Source organism: Tubulanus polymorphus, chromosome 6 (genome assembly GCF_964204645.1).
Source record: "Tubulanus polymorphus chromosome 6, tnTubPoly1.2, whole genome shotgun sequence".
Taxonomy (NCBI): Eukaryota; Metazoa; Nemertea; class Palaeonemertea; order Tubulaniformes; family Tubulanidae; genus Tubulanus; species Tubulanus polymorphus.
This window is the reverse complement of record NC_134030.1, coordinates 19,596,876-19,605,749: the sequence shown is the minus strand read 5'-3', so window position 1 is coordinate 19,605,749 and position 8,874 is coordinate 19,596,876. Positions and strand designations below refer to the sequence as shown.

Genomic DNA, 8,874 nt, shown 5'->3' with positions numbered 1-8,874 from the left:
TTTAAAGTCTGTTTTCTTTTATCTATAACTGATAAATAACAATGAGATAATGGACGGAATCGTTTTAGCTTTTGAAAAAGTTTGGCGGTTTCAATTGCTAGAAAATTCCGTTTTGCTAAAATTGAAGAATGATCGTTGCCGAAAAGGATATGCTTTCAGCAGCTGCTGAAAACATTACGGCCTATCGCGAATAGTTTAGCAAAGCTATTTTCAGTCCTATTCTCGAAGAATGGTCGACGTCGGAAATCCGGAACAGAGCGAAAGAGTAACGAGCGAACTATCAGTTTGGAATACCAAAACTGGACTGACTTTATTTTTACACATAGCTATTTATATAACACAGATTCAGACAGATTGAGACATGGAAAATGATACAAAAACAAAGGTGACGAGTTGTGACATCACAGTGAGACAAAAAACAATTAACACATTCTGACACAGACAAACAGTCTCAGAGGACAATGAGTAATAAGATGGAGACATAAAACAATATAGAAATACGAAATATAGATGAAATATCTATAACAATTATCAGTGATATTTAGTGTTGTTAAAATATTCTAAATATTGTAAATATTCTAAATAATAAGTTTTAGAACGAAGGAACTCCTCCTGAGGGCATAATAGTAATTATCTCACAACCGTGAGTTCTAAGATTGCAAGCGGCTGTTACTCATCGTGACAAGCTACATAGCCATGACGGTACCATGTAATTTGCTTTCTACGCACGAGACCCGGGTTCGAACCCCGGTGAGTGCGCGGGTTTCCGTGTTTTTGGAAAATTCCGTGATTCCGCGATATGACAACACCGTATTTTCACTGTCACATCTCTTCATCGCTTTACGGACAATTTCTGGCACGGTAGGTATCCTCACAACGTTCTATTGACTAAAATAGCGGAGTTGTGCAATATCATAAACTGATTTCCACACAACAATTCTTAGCGACAGTCAACAGATATATACATGTACATAATCAAGATATGGATGAAAGATGTTTATTACTGAAAAATCCTTTCTTTATAAGTTTCCGAAATATCTGTTAGATACTGAGCTACCTAAAAAAAATCCCCAGAAAAAAAGATCATCACCAAAGTCGCTTCGTTAAAGAACTCGATGAAAGCTGAACTGTTGATATTTCGTCGAATTTAGAATCGGGGAACTCGGTAAATTTAGTTCTTAAAAAAAAAAACTTCCCGAATCGGCGAATGCATGAAATATGTGAAAATTCAAAATCAACTTTTTTTAAAGAAAAAGAATATGGTGAATAGCTGTGAGTAAGCTATCTGAAACGTATTGGTTGATGAAAAACGGTAACTTTAACAGTAACAGAGTTTTTTTTACTTACGGCGTCAGGCAGTGAATTTCACAATGCGCTAAATGATCATTCGGAAATATAGTAATAATAATATAGAACTGGTGCGGTATCGATTTTGCTTAGAAAAACAAATATATTGAAAGCAAACATGAACAAAAATGCTTTTCTGTTTTTTAATGATAGGTTATAAGCGAGTGCGGTTAGGTGATCCAAACAATCAGCGATTTATTTCATTTAACTCAATTTATGTCGTTTTATAATTCGTATTCAAATGCATATCCGTTTTGTATTTGCTATTTCATAATTCGTTCGTCGATAAGGAAATAACGTGAGTTTTTTTTTTTTTGGGGGGGGGGGGGCTTGGGTATCATTCAACTATTCAACGTGTCAATCTGCTGCCTGTGACGCACGTTCTATTCTTACCGTTTTTCCAACCCTGATGCTTCAAACTTTCAATACATTCACCTCCCAAACGGTAGCAATATGGACGATAACGTTTTAATTGTATTGTATTTATACGTATAGTATATCTCTTAAGAAATCAAGGTTGTCCGCAGATGCTCGTACGTAAGTTCGTAAACGTAAGTTTGCCAACTGCACCGTACTCGACGTGTGTTCAGGACTTGAGCATTTCCATAGGGAAATGAACTAAACACACAGACATTTCTAACATATCATGCTCCGCACTTTCAAAAACAGATCGTTCTCCTGGATACGTACATTACGAGCTGGGAATGAACTGCAAAGGAAGAAATAAATACGTCATCTTGGAAATCGATAATCCGGACAGAGGAACAAATTTCCAACCCTCAGCCAAATGTCCAGAACTTCAGCCAAAACCTTTGTCCTGTGCAGTTAGCTCAGTTTGTTGAGTGGAGGACTGGGAACCGAGAGGTCCCTAGTTCGAAACCACCTCTGGCGTTGGCTGTCGAGACACATACATGGACTAAGCTATGCTAACTTAGTTAGTTTGCGAGCCATAACAACCTATAAAAATGCCCCGACCATCTCTTAAGACGCACTAGGCTTACACTGTAACTCATTGCAGTTGGGACGTAAAGCACTTCTAAAAAACTTTTGTTGTGATTGGGAATAGATACCAGGGTTAGAGTTGTTGTACCAATTTCTGTGTTTTTCATCGTCGAAATATTCGCGACTCCATCGGCATCTGAGACTTTCTAAACTGAAATAATGCATGCAAATGAGTACCCCTGCACAAGCACCCGATGACGATACGACGTTAGGATTGGTCAGCGTACTTTTAAAAGATTAATCGTCCGCAAATTCCTGACCAAAGTTTGATGGCCTAGGGTTTGTTGAATACGTTAAACTCGACAACAGTTGGAAATAAATGCATTTGTCATGAGGATGAAAATGAAATATACGTTCAAATATACGTTCGATGCGGTTGACTATTGGAAACATGTGCAACAAAAGCAAATACGATGAGGCTTTTTCCTACTTGATTCGAGCAAATACTATGAGGCAGCAAGTTCAAATCGATCATCGGTGGTGAACTGGATTTCAGATTCACTATTTAAATGGTTTTCAAAACAAAGTTTCTCGATATGCACTGAATGAATTTTAATGATCATAATCATTATGTTAATCGAGAACGGTTCCCATAAGATAACCATTGTTTGTAGATGTCCTATACTCCGTACGTAGATACAATTAAAGATGAGTACCAAATTAATCATTTACATTTCCCGTTCGATCTGAAATTATCAAGGAAGCAATTACTGGACGAACCGGAAAATGAGAATTCATTCACTTATTTTGTCCAGTGCTACTAATCTAAACGATTTTACAGCACGATATTTTTGAATGATAAAAGGGTATAATGGAACGTTAGGTAAAAGATTATCTATAATATAAGATATATACCATGCCTTATATTTCATAAATACGTGGAAATGATCCTATATCATGCGTTAGATGTTACACGTAAACTGATCATCCACCATCTAAAATATCCTGCCTGATATCATATAAACTAAAAATGATAATACACGCATGGAAAAGCCATATTAGAACCATTTTCTGACTGAATGCAATATACCAATGATCGAGTAAAATTGGCTTATTTGCTAGAATTAAGTACCTGAAATAGCCGATGTTTGTGTTCAGGACACATGTTTTCACAAGCAATCGATACCAATTTTAACGGATATGAAAACGCTAAATAAATGGCTTGCATTGTTCAAAGCGGTGTTAATTTATCCCGGAGATTGTATATGTCTGCTGTGGCAATCGAGGATTCCACGTATGGCAGGCGAGGATCCACCAGGTGCGCTAGTAGATAGTTGGTCGTCCGCGTTCGATTTCTTCTACATTTCAATTCTGAATGAACTATGCTCCTAAATGAATCAATCATTGTAGAAAAATATTTCGGTATCTGAGTGGAAGAATGAAAGTATTGTATATTTTGAGGGGGGGGGGGTGTTGTGTTAATATATGGATGGGGCGTCTAAAACATTTAATATCTTTTAATTTTACAAAAAAAGAGAAGAAAAAAAAGGAAAAGTTGATTTTGCGGGTACCCCGTTAGAATATACTACAAGCATTAGTAAGTAGTTTTGAATACGGTTAGGTATAGAGTATCAATGTCGGAAAATGGGAAGATGAACGTCTGATCTCAGGCAGTAAATTGACACGTTCAATAATCGAATAATTCCCCAAAAGAAACTAGTATTTGAAACTTCTGTCATTTCTTTATCAATGATACAATTTTAAAAGACCAAGACTATGCAATTGAATACTAAATATGAAATTATATCAAATGAGACAAATGAAGTAAATCGCTTATTGTTTGGGTCGCGCGCCGGTAATAACTTTTAAAATCAAGCAGCTGAAAAGCATTTTAGTTCATGTTTGCACTCGTTACAATTTTCTAGCTAGATAAAATCGATACCACGCCTATATTATCATATTTCCGAATGACCATTGAACATATTGCGAAATTAACTGCCGCAAACGGTAAGCAAAATAAAGGACCGGACAAGGTAGGATTTTCAAAAAGAATCTTTGAATCGCTTGCTATCTATCGGGTTATCATTGTGGTCGAAAGTGAAATATCAATCTGATTCAATCTATCAATCTGTATTTATTCACTGCTCAACATAGAAATAGAATCGAGTTCGATTGCTCTTGGGGTCAGTGTATTACGATTTGGAAGTGACAGTAGAATTACGCCCGGGTCTTGATCACGGAAAGCAAACTGATACGAACTTCTTACCCACTAAATTCGACCGCCTTGCTGCAAATAAAATTAGTATTTGCTTATATTGGTATATTTAGAATACTGTCCATCTCATTATTTACTAAAAACACCGTCCATAAATGAAGTACCGTTTTGCTGTTGGATAACGTGTGCAGATCTTTTATTTCTTCTATGTAATTTATGTATCAAACAAAATGATGGTTACGAGAACTTAGTAGGTAGTTTCCCAAAAGGATCGGGTTTTCGATGCAAAGTAAAAACCCATTGATAAATTTCTAACATCCCCAATGACTTTATCCATTAGCCGCGATCACGCGGAGACGATTTGATCCGGGCCAAATTGGCACGGATCAGGCTCGCGCCAAATTTGGCCCGTGCCTAATTAGAGAGCACGTTCTCACGAAAATCACTCACTCAATACTAAACAATTCTCTAACAAACATTGAGTCGCTCAGGCCTGGTCCGACGTTTTTGGTCGGGCCAAACAGACACGGAGCCATTTGGCACCCGTGTGAACAGTTGTTCCGGGCCAAATTTGGCAAAAATGCTCGTGTGATCGCGGCTATAGTTTTTCCGAATGATTCACAATCTCGCTGAATATTTACATTTCATACATTACACTCCTGATATGCCTACATTTCTCCCTCTTCACCCGTCAAGGGATTCGAACCCACTAAGCTCAAGTTGTTCCCCGAACACCTTGACCTCACGAGTCGTTAGCGTCGTTACTGGCCGACCAGAATCCGGTCGTACCAATCACAGCGCTTGTAACAAACGACATTAGGCTTCTGTTGGAATTCCCGTGAAATGGACCAATCAGCGAACGTTTTACCGAACAAAAAAGTGTTTTGCAAATCGATATAATGAAGTCATGCGCAAAAGCGCGAGTAATGAAATCACGCGTCGTGAGGCCAAGGGGTCTGGTGGAAGCGAGTTTGGGAGCGATACCGGACCTTTGACAAGCGAGCATGATATTTCTCGATAACCACTGAAAGTAGATCTTTCTCGACAACGACCTTCTGATGATTACAAAAGGCACTTCGAGCAAAACTTATTCAAGAGTTGTAAAATAATATACATTCTATTCTTTGTTTTATCAGGTATAAAATAAAGGAAACTATTTGCTTAAATATGAAGCTGATCATATCGACTCTGTTACTGGTCTGTTCTATAACGACAGGTAGATATATCAAATTCATTTTGTTGGCCATATAGCATGTTATATATCAGTATGACTGTCAGGCAGCGTTTTGGGGGAGGCGTAGGCGGGATATTCGGAATGCACTTTTAGGAATACTATCATTGTCACAAATCATTCTGACTCGGAATGAAGAGACCAGAATAGATATACAATTGTGGTACGTTTAATCGAAATTTAACATACGTAAGCAAGGGTTGAGTGGATCAGTGGATGGGCTTTGACCATAAGGAAACAAATCACTGCCGGCTTGTTACCCCAGGTAAGGCAAATGTGAGACAAGTTGCTATACAATACAGTTTCAGCGTGTGTTTGTGATGCTGGTTGGACGAAAGCCGGACAAAACAAATGCTTCAAGTTTTTTGCGGAGTATCTCTTGCGATCCGAGCATTGTGCTTCTTCGGAATTGGCCAAGACCGATAGCAGGGAGGAAAACACCGTCGCTTATAGTAACTATAAAATATCGTGTTTTATGGAATGGGGAAGGAGGGGGCTTGCGATATAAGTGTGCCTGACACAAAATTAACATTATTTCAGGATTGATACCCGCTGGCATCTCAAAAGCTTGGCTTGGTTTTGAGAGAAATTCCACATCATTCGAATTCGAATTCACTACGGTAAATTCTTGACAGTCGGAAAAACTCCCACATACAGCTGTAACGATTGACATTGAAATTACGCGCATAGCAAATATGCCAACCGGCAGACCAATAGGATTAGTCCATTCGGCCAGTGGTTAAACGTACGATAACTTGACATCAGTTCAAATTTAACGTCTGCCTACTGAGTGAACGTCACTACAACTCGATTTTCCTCGACTTTGCCTTGAACATTAATGGTCCTAAGGGGGAGCACGCCGACCAGTACTCTGGGCCATAGAACTATAGGCGAACGGGAAGGCCGACTCCTAAAATATCCGCCAGGCACCGTTAGTAATCTTGTGGCGATAAACAATAGATGTTGTAGACTGGTTGCCAGTCTCTATTCTCGATTTAGCGTCTTTATTAATTTGTTTAAGTCTTAATACCAAATCTTGAAAAAGGGTAATGTCCAATGCTCGCAGTGATTAATATAATCGAAACAATTTCCGGAAACCTATTGTTTATCGCTACCGGTGAGGGCGCTAATCAATTTCGAAGATAGCAAAGGCAAATGTATAGTGACGTCACGGAGTTCGCCTACCCTTTCGCTTATAGTTCTATGTCTGGGCTAAGGCGAGGCAGGGGAAGGAATTATAAATTTGATCTATTCATATCACCGCAGGATTTTGAAAGATGGGCGCCTGGAGAACCTAGTGGACATGGTGGTAAATACGGTTCATATGAAGGTTGCGTTGAGTTGAAGCGACGGGCAGGTTTGTGGAACGATATTGCTTGCAACCGAAGACTACCGGCTATTTGTTCGAAGGACTGTTAGAAGTGAATAAGGATGAAATGAACTTCACTAACATTCTTTCCACCAATTCTTCACTGAATCGGGGTACCGGCAACGCTTTTGTGTGACAAGCAAGGACCGAGGATGCGCTAGGTGTCGAAAGTGGTTACTCGGTTTCCATGCATCAATATATGGTGGCTGATTCGGGCCATACTAAAAAGATTTTCTGTTCGGCTAGAGGAACGATAAAACATTTTCACAGTGGCCCTTTTTTTGGTTTTCTCGCGCGAGAATTCAAAACTTTTGGTTTTCTCGCGCGAGAAAACCAAAGAAGGGCCACTGTGAAATTTTTTTTATCGTTGCTCTAGCCGTACAGAAAATTTTTTTAGTATGGCCCGAATCAGCCACCATACATAATTCGATAACTTGTACATAGGTTTGGTGATTTTCGGATTTGATAGCCAAAAATCCAGTTACAATCTCATCAAAATGAACCAACTTTTGCTATCAATAACCCAGTGTATTGATGCGCCATCTGTTGCGTGCCGGTACTCCAATGCGGATTCATCCAATTAATTCATCCGATCCAGTTTATGATCCAAATTGAGTTCGATTTGAACATTGAAAATCAAGTTCTTTTGTCGACGCCTGCAGCTCCCTTCTATGGGGCAATGCACTGCGCATGATCAATTAATCGTACATCGACTTTCCCAAAATCGGCGGATCTTCAACGTTCAAGTCTAACATGATTCTCACTAGAATATTGTCTCATATTCGCATTTTGTTCGGTATAAAAAAATAAAACTATTCTATATAACGGCGATACGGTCGTCTTTTTATCTGCGATAGGCTTCAAGTTTGATTGATTTTCTTACTCCACAATTTCCTACTCTAAGGTTTTTCTAGAATTGGAATCTTCATTGTTTCAGACGTGGCATCAGTACTTAGCTCAAGAACATTAGGGGGCACTGAGGTCAGCATGTAGTATCTAATACCTGTAATGGGTTTGAGAGTAAAATAAATCGCTGCATGGAATTGCAATATGTTCGTTTTATGCGTCGACACTTTCCTGCTTAAAAATGATCAGGCCTAACAAAGAACAATCACATTGAAACATGTCGACTCAGCCGTAAAATCAACCCATTCACAGTCCCGAATGTGGGATAATGTCGGGCTTTAGAGAACATAATGCCCCCGAGGTCTTCACATTTACAGATAAGATTATGTAAGCGTGTCGCGCGTTACACCGGATAGGCACACAATAGAAATATGAGCCTCACGTTCATTTGATCATCTTCTATTAAGAGGACCGCTATTGTGAAAATTGACTGCGGGAGGAATATTCCTCCCAAAGTCAATCGATGGAAACTTGACCAAGGGGTCTGATATTCAAACAATTGACTTTGGGAGGAATATTCCTCCCAAGGTCAAACGAAGAGAATTTGACCTTCAGTTCTGATATTCAAAGTATCGACTTCGGGAGGAATATTCTTCCGACTGTCAAACGAAGGAAAATGGACCTAGGTCTGATATTCGAAATATTGACTTTGGGATGAATATTCGTCCAAACCTCTAACGCTAAAAACCTGAGCTTTTAGAATGATAGGTCTACATAAATGATATTGATGTAATTGTTTTTAATGAATAGTATACTATAGCGACGAAACCAGATTTAGGCAATTTGATTATTAATATACACTGTATTTGAGGGTCTGCGACAAATAATTTTAGAAAGTTAAATAGCTGTAGTACAGGTTCTAAT

General features: G+C 38.8%; 1 long non-coding RNA gene across 1 annotated transcript; it reads left to right on the top strand.

Annotated features, from left to right (window-relative positions):
* Window positions 1–6,066: 6,066 nt before the first annotated feature.
* Window positions 6,067–7,019, top strand: LOC141906715 (uncharacterized). The gene is made up of 3 exons (XR_012619396.1): window positions 6,067–6,187; window positions 6,276–6,355; window positions 7,002–7,019. It is a non-coding gene; the product is annotated as an uncharacterized LOC141906715 (long non-coding RNA).
* The last annotated feature ends 1,855 nt before the right edge of the window (window positions 7,020–8,874 follow it).